Source organism: Platalea leucorodia, assembly GCF_965183815.1.
Source record: "Platalea leucorodia genome assembly, chromosome: 14".
NCBI lineage: Eukaryota > Metazoa > Chordata > Aves > Pelecaniformes > Threskiornithidae > Platalea > Platalea leucorodia.
The window spans coordinates 9,184,041-9,190,164 of record NC_138836.1 but is presented as its reverse complement, the minus strand read 5'-3'; positions in this window follow the sequence as shown (position 1 = coordinate 9,190,164).

Below are 6,124 nucleotides of genomic sequence, written 5' to 3'. Positions count from 1 at the left end.
GAAAGTAAAAATGCCTTTCCTTTTCTTCCCCCAGCAAAACAATCCTTAGAACAATTCACATAACGGCCTGTCAAAAGTGATCAAACCAAAGTGAGAAATGCAGTGAGTGGCAGGCACGCCCAGCCCGACCCACCAGAACACTGCATGCTGGATTTGTCATGCAAATCAAAATGGAACCTGACGTGCTCTTTGTTCATTTTCCTTTCAAAAAATCTACTTTAAATGCCTCCCATGTGCCTTGTTTTGGAAGCTGACATTCCAAATGCATCAGTGCAAATTAAGGGAGGGATCCATTACCAATAAAGACGTTGAGATACAGAGCATTTCAACAAATCTTATTGGGAAGACTGGAGAGACAACTGCTGCAGCTTGCACCTGTAGGGTCACTCAATTTGCTGCTGCTTCTTTTATGAAGTCTCTTTAGAAAAACTCAATCAGTAGGTCCTCGCAGGAGAAGTTCTGGCAAGCTGTCACAGCTTAATATTTATAGTCTGCAAGCAATGGATATATTGTGAATTAGGAATAAGAAGTGTTTTTGCTTTGTCTTGTCTGTATTAAAATGCATGATGGTTAATGTGCATAAGGCAAATATTTAAATGATCAATTGATTTGATATATCTTAATTATTTCTGCTATTTTACTATGAGTGCATAAACAATTAGAGCTTTTTAGAGGATACCACCAGATGTACAGTATTTTACAGTTAACTTACACTATATGAGGATGCCTTTTAAACAATGAGAGTGATGTTCCGACCTCATGAAAGTAATTGGGAAACTTCCACTGACTTCAGCTGAGCCAGTGGTTCATCCTTAGGAACACATTTTTAACAAAGCCCTCAAAGCATTTACTGAGAATGTGGGGCTTTGGTTTAAAAATATATGAGCACATCTATTAACAAAACAGCTTGGAATTTACACTCAATATAGTCCAAAGTTTGGGTTAGTCTATTTTTAACTTCCCTAGTTTTGTAATTAAAACAATTACATGACAATTTGGTTTTGCCTCTGCCAAAACCAGCAGTCAATCTGCATAAACAGTGGTTTCATCACTGCAGTTCCACTCTGAGCCTCCAAATATTTATATTTAAGACCATGCAATTGGTCAGTTGGGCTGCTCCATACCTGCTTTAATAGTGGTACATGTACCTGTCCTACACAAATGTTACTTTTTCCATTCTGATAGACAAATGCTTGTCTTTGTCAATGCATTGCTTTACTCTTGCAGCTTGTCGGCCCTTACCCTGCAGCATTAGATCTGAATGCTTCCTAGAACTTCATTCACTCGCTTATCTCTTCTTCAACTATTATTGGTAAAAAAAAAAAAAAGTTTTCATTCAATGCCTTAACAGAACTATTATCCGACAATTTACTCTTACATATAGTCTCTTAAAAAACGCAAAACCTTTACTTTCTTCTCTGCATTGGCTCTGAACTTTAATTTTTATGAATCAGATTTTTCCTCCTACTCATTTTGAGGCATTCTGTTTCTTCTCAGCTGCCCCAAGATCTGAACATCTATACACGGGGAATTTTCAGTGAAGGGGAATGATGCCTCTGGAATTGTTTCCTTGCCAATTCACATCTGGTACTCAGTATAAGATCCATCTGTTTATTCAAGGTCTCCAGGGGCTTATACAGTAGTGGCTATAAGTATGCCTTTTAATTTGATTTTGTCATTTGGCTGGTTAATAAGTAGTTGACAGTCTGTCTAAATGCAGCAGGGCAGTTATAACTAGTCAGTCATCATATTCTAGTTGCCAATTCATAATCCAGTGGAGTGCCAGTCACATTTCAACAATTTAAAACTCTATCAGTCATCTCCTACATGCTCCCAAATTGTCAACACCATGAAATGTATTGCTTAATTACCTTTAATTTAATATTATTTCTTGCACGTACATTTGTATTTAGGATTGTTGCCAGAGCTCTGTAGAGCAGAGTAGTGCTAATCTGAATTTATCTCACGAACCTGTCTAGGTTCAAAGAGTAGGTGAAATTGGGGCATAGCCTTGGGTGACCTAGCTATACCATCAGTAATAAGGCAGGTAAAGACAGAACTTCCTCAGAGCAAAGCCTCGTTTCTTTCAAATGCAAAGATGTTGGTACCAGCATCAATTAAAGTGGCATGCCAAAGAGCATAAATTATGCCACATATTGATTTATTTCTCCTTCCAAAAAGTGGGATTAGGACTGGTCACAATTTGCCTCCTGCTATGTTTCTCACCTCCCTCAGTGGAGATGGGTTTAGCGTGGTAAAAGTACGTTGACCACAGTCACGGCAACAACCAGTCAAACTACTTCTGGAGTACAGATAATTCAGATTATAGTGTGCAGAATCATATATCCCAAGCAGCCTTCCAAAAACAAGATAAACTCTTGTAAAAGCCTTCTGAAGCAACCTCTAGCATAGAAAACCACAGATAACATGTTAACTTTGGTATGAAACATTTAGATAAGCTCTCTCGTCTGTGAATTTTGTATACCTGTGCTAACTGGAAAACATTAGGAAAACATTTTCTGCCCTGATCTTATCATTTAAGTAACTGCTGATAATAAAATTCAAAATTCTCATCTTAACTAGCCTGTACTCAGTTTAGTTAAAACTTATCCCTCACTTAAAGCTGAAAATAATTTAACTAATTAATTTGAGGTTTCTTTTTACTATCTATTGACATATTCATTCATCCTCATGTATTTTTCTTTTTGATTGACTGAAGCTTTCATGCTTGCACTGTCAACAGACCTTTTGGCGAGAAACTTCTATTTACATCTGTAACTGACTTAATTCTCACATCTTCCCAGCAGTTCCTCTTTGATCGCTGCATTTCTGAGTTTAATCATTAAGTTTACATCAAAAGTTTTTCAGTTGCCGTATCTTTCACAGTTTCTGGGACTCAATTAAGAGAACACAATTCCTGAAAGTTCACTTAGCATTATTTTTTATAGTTTTGCAGTAAGGACCACACATGCTGGATCTCTGAAATTATAGTATGAACTGCCATGATTCCTATTCCATTTCTGTGTATTTAAATGTCAAGATTTGGCATGGGTTTTTTCTGTGTGCGTGGTTTTTTTTTTTTTAATTATACATTAAACATATTGTAGTGTGGGTGGGTTTTTTTTAATTTATCATATACAGGAGGTCTACAGATTTTCTGTAAAAAAGGCAAACAACTCTGGATTAAAATATTAAAAGCCTAGAATTTTCTTTTCTGAAGCTCAAGTTTAAAAAGGGGCTCATGACAAAGATCTACAGTTTCTCTGAGGACAAAAGGGACAAGAACTTTTATACAGCTCACCTCAAGCACCTTCAGTTTTTCAAACAATTACAAATTTGATTAAGACATTCAAAATGAAGGGCACAGGCCAACGAGCAAGCCAGATAAGGTCTGTTCTGAGTGCTGCGTGAGCTCAACCGAGCAACAACAGTCCTTCTGCTACAGAGACTCCAACGAGTCCTTTTCCTACCTATGGAGCCTTCAGTGATATGTGGAATTTATTCAGGTTTTAACAAAGGTGAATAACACTACCTTGTTTTCTTTCCGCAGACACTTCCTTTTGATTTTGATCCAATCTTATATGAATAAAGATCTTGTTTTAGACTTTGTCTTTAAAACTAAGTGGATGTTATCCTGAACTTACTGTTTTTACATTATAAACACTTTTTTTAGTTCATTGTATGAGATGTATTTTTCTGTAATGAATGCTTTTACTGTTAGTACATTTCTGGACTTACAGTTAAATCATCTTAAGAGATCTCCTACCTTTCTAATGCAAATTAATATGTTGGGCCTAGGCTTTTCATAATGCTTTTGAAACAATTCTGGTATTTTTAGTCCACTATCTAAACACTAAAGACAAACACTACTACTAAAAAGCCACCAAGCAAAAATAAATCATTAACTGAAAATCAGGAAATAAATTTCACTGTAGAAGAGTCATGAAAAATATATTAAAACATCCAAGACTCCAAGAAACTACTCCTGAGCACAGATTTCTACTAAGCAATAATGACTAATAATTATCACTTATTGTTCACCATGCCAACACAGAAGATAGGTGACTCAGTGGTGCAAAACATACTGTGCATTCACTTTTCACTCTCTACAATAACTCAAGACACGTAAGCAACCTGCTCACTGAAAGCTGTGCATTATGGGTGCATTAAGATTCCCTGAGGGGCAAGTTCCTTGAGTACTGAGCTCCTGGAATACATTTGAACAGCTCTGTACAAAAGCAGTCCCCAGCCAAACACATGAATGAGAATCACAAGTGGCTGTCTGTCAATCTTCCACACACTGCATTCATAGCTATACCTCAGAATACTTGGATTGCTATGTCAGATCTTAGCTCTTCCCTTTGCCATGCTTCAGTACAGTTGTTCCCTTACACTAAAGTTTATTTTCTCTTTTCTTAGTTCCCGGCTTATAAAAACAGGGCAGCACTAGACATTAACATGCAGAAAAGCAAACTGAAACTGAGAGCTACCACCCCAACTGCAACGTGATCCTGCCATCCTAAATATACCCAGTACTCCGCCTACCCGCTCTCGTGCTGTTACCCGGAAAGCTGTAGCTACTCCCTTTCTCCAGTTGCAATATTATGTAGCCTCTGTTTACAAGAGACTGGGAAAACACAAAGTGGGAGTTGACTTTTGCTTTCCAAGTAGGTGGGGAAGAGTAGCTTATCTAATAATTTCCACAGCCTGTTGCTGCTGATCAACATTGAATTGGGCTGAAAATAAAGAATATGAACTGAAGAAAATAATTCATAACTATTGCAGATGAAATTAACTCAGCATCTAATTAAGTTTATTCCTGTAAGTGAAAGAAAGGGATGCCACTGAAATGGATCTGTATTTGTAGTACAGTGATACAGCTGTGGGACCCATACCTTCCCATCTATGCATGAAGTATTTTTGTTTGTCTCGGTTCTACAGCATTTGTGCATTCTCACTTTTCTCATGGAAGACCTGGGTTTGGTGGGCTGGACAGAGAGTGGGAGGGAGAACCTGCAAGCATGAAAACAAAAGAAGTAGAGTTTGGATCTGACCACAGAAGTGGAGTGTGTAGGGTCTCTTCCATGCTAGGTGCCCTTGAATCCCACTGAATGTGCTCATTAGCTTGAGGCCAAAATAAAGAAATGCAGAACACTGACTGTGGATTTGTTATTCTCAGCAACACCCTGGATAGCAAACTTCAGTTCCTTACCAATGTGATAGAATAGCGCTCCCTATATACTGACGCTGGCTTTCATGATGGCCTGAATCTGTAACCAATTTTTAAAAAAGATTGACCAAAAGTTTACGTTCAGCTAGTAAGCACTATTCTTTTGTTCCAAAGTTATATTTAAAATTAAGTTCTCAGAAGGTAAGCTAGATCTGTAGGATTATTTAGTTAGTTACTAACAATCTATATAGACAGACCCATGTTTAAAGATGTGAGGAAAACAGTATAATTATACTGACAGAACTTTCATTTAGACTTAGCTCCCTGTATACAGGTATTTATTTCCCCTTTAAAAAAGGATTTACTTTGTAAACATTCCTGTGCTGAGATATAGTAATTTGGAAGCTGGAAAAGTTAGGTAGTGTGGCTACAGGGGTACTACAGTCAACCAAGAAAAGCATGTAACTATTAAATGAAGAAAAAAATTCATGGAGTGGTATAAAATATGCATGCACTTTTTCATACATATCTGAAGAGTTAAAAATCACTGCAGTTTAGCCTTTCAAGATGACAAGAATGGTGAGTAAGTACAGGTTGCAAAAAGGCTTCAGAAAAAGAGATTTAGAAGTAGCACATGCTTTCAATCTGCAGGAAACAAATCTGATCTTTTGGATATCAAATGCAAATCACACTAACAGTACATGAAAACAAGAATGGATTGGCCATCTCGAGACATAAAACCTGACATCATAAAAGCACCTCTGCCAACTGCTTCTGCTTTCACTACCAGAAATTTGTTCCAACAGCAAATGTTTCTTCCATTTATCATATTAAACTTATTAAACTGCCCTTTTTTGCATTATGTTAGGATATTTTCTATATTTATAGCAAAAAAATACACTACTTGTCATCATCTTTTACTTTTCTAGTTTTATGAGTTGATATAAATTTCAG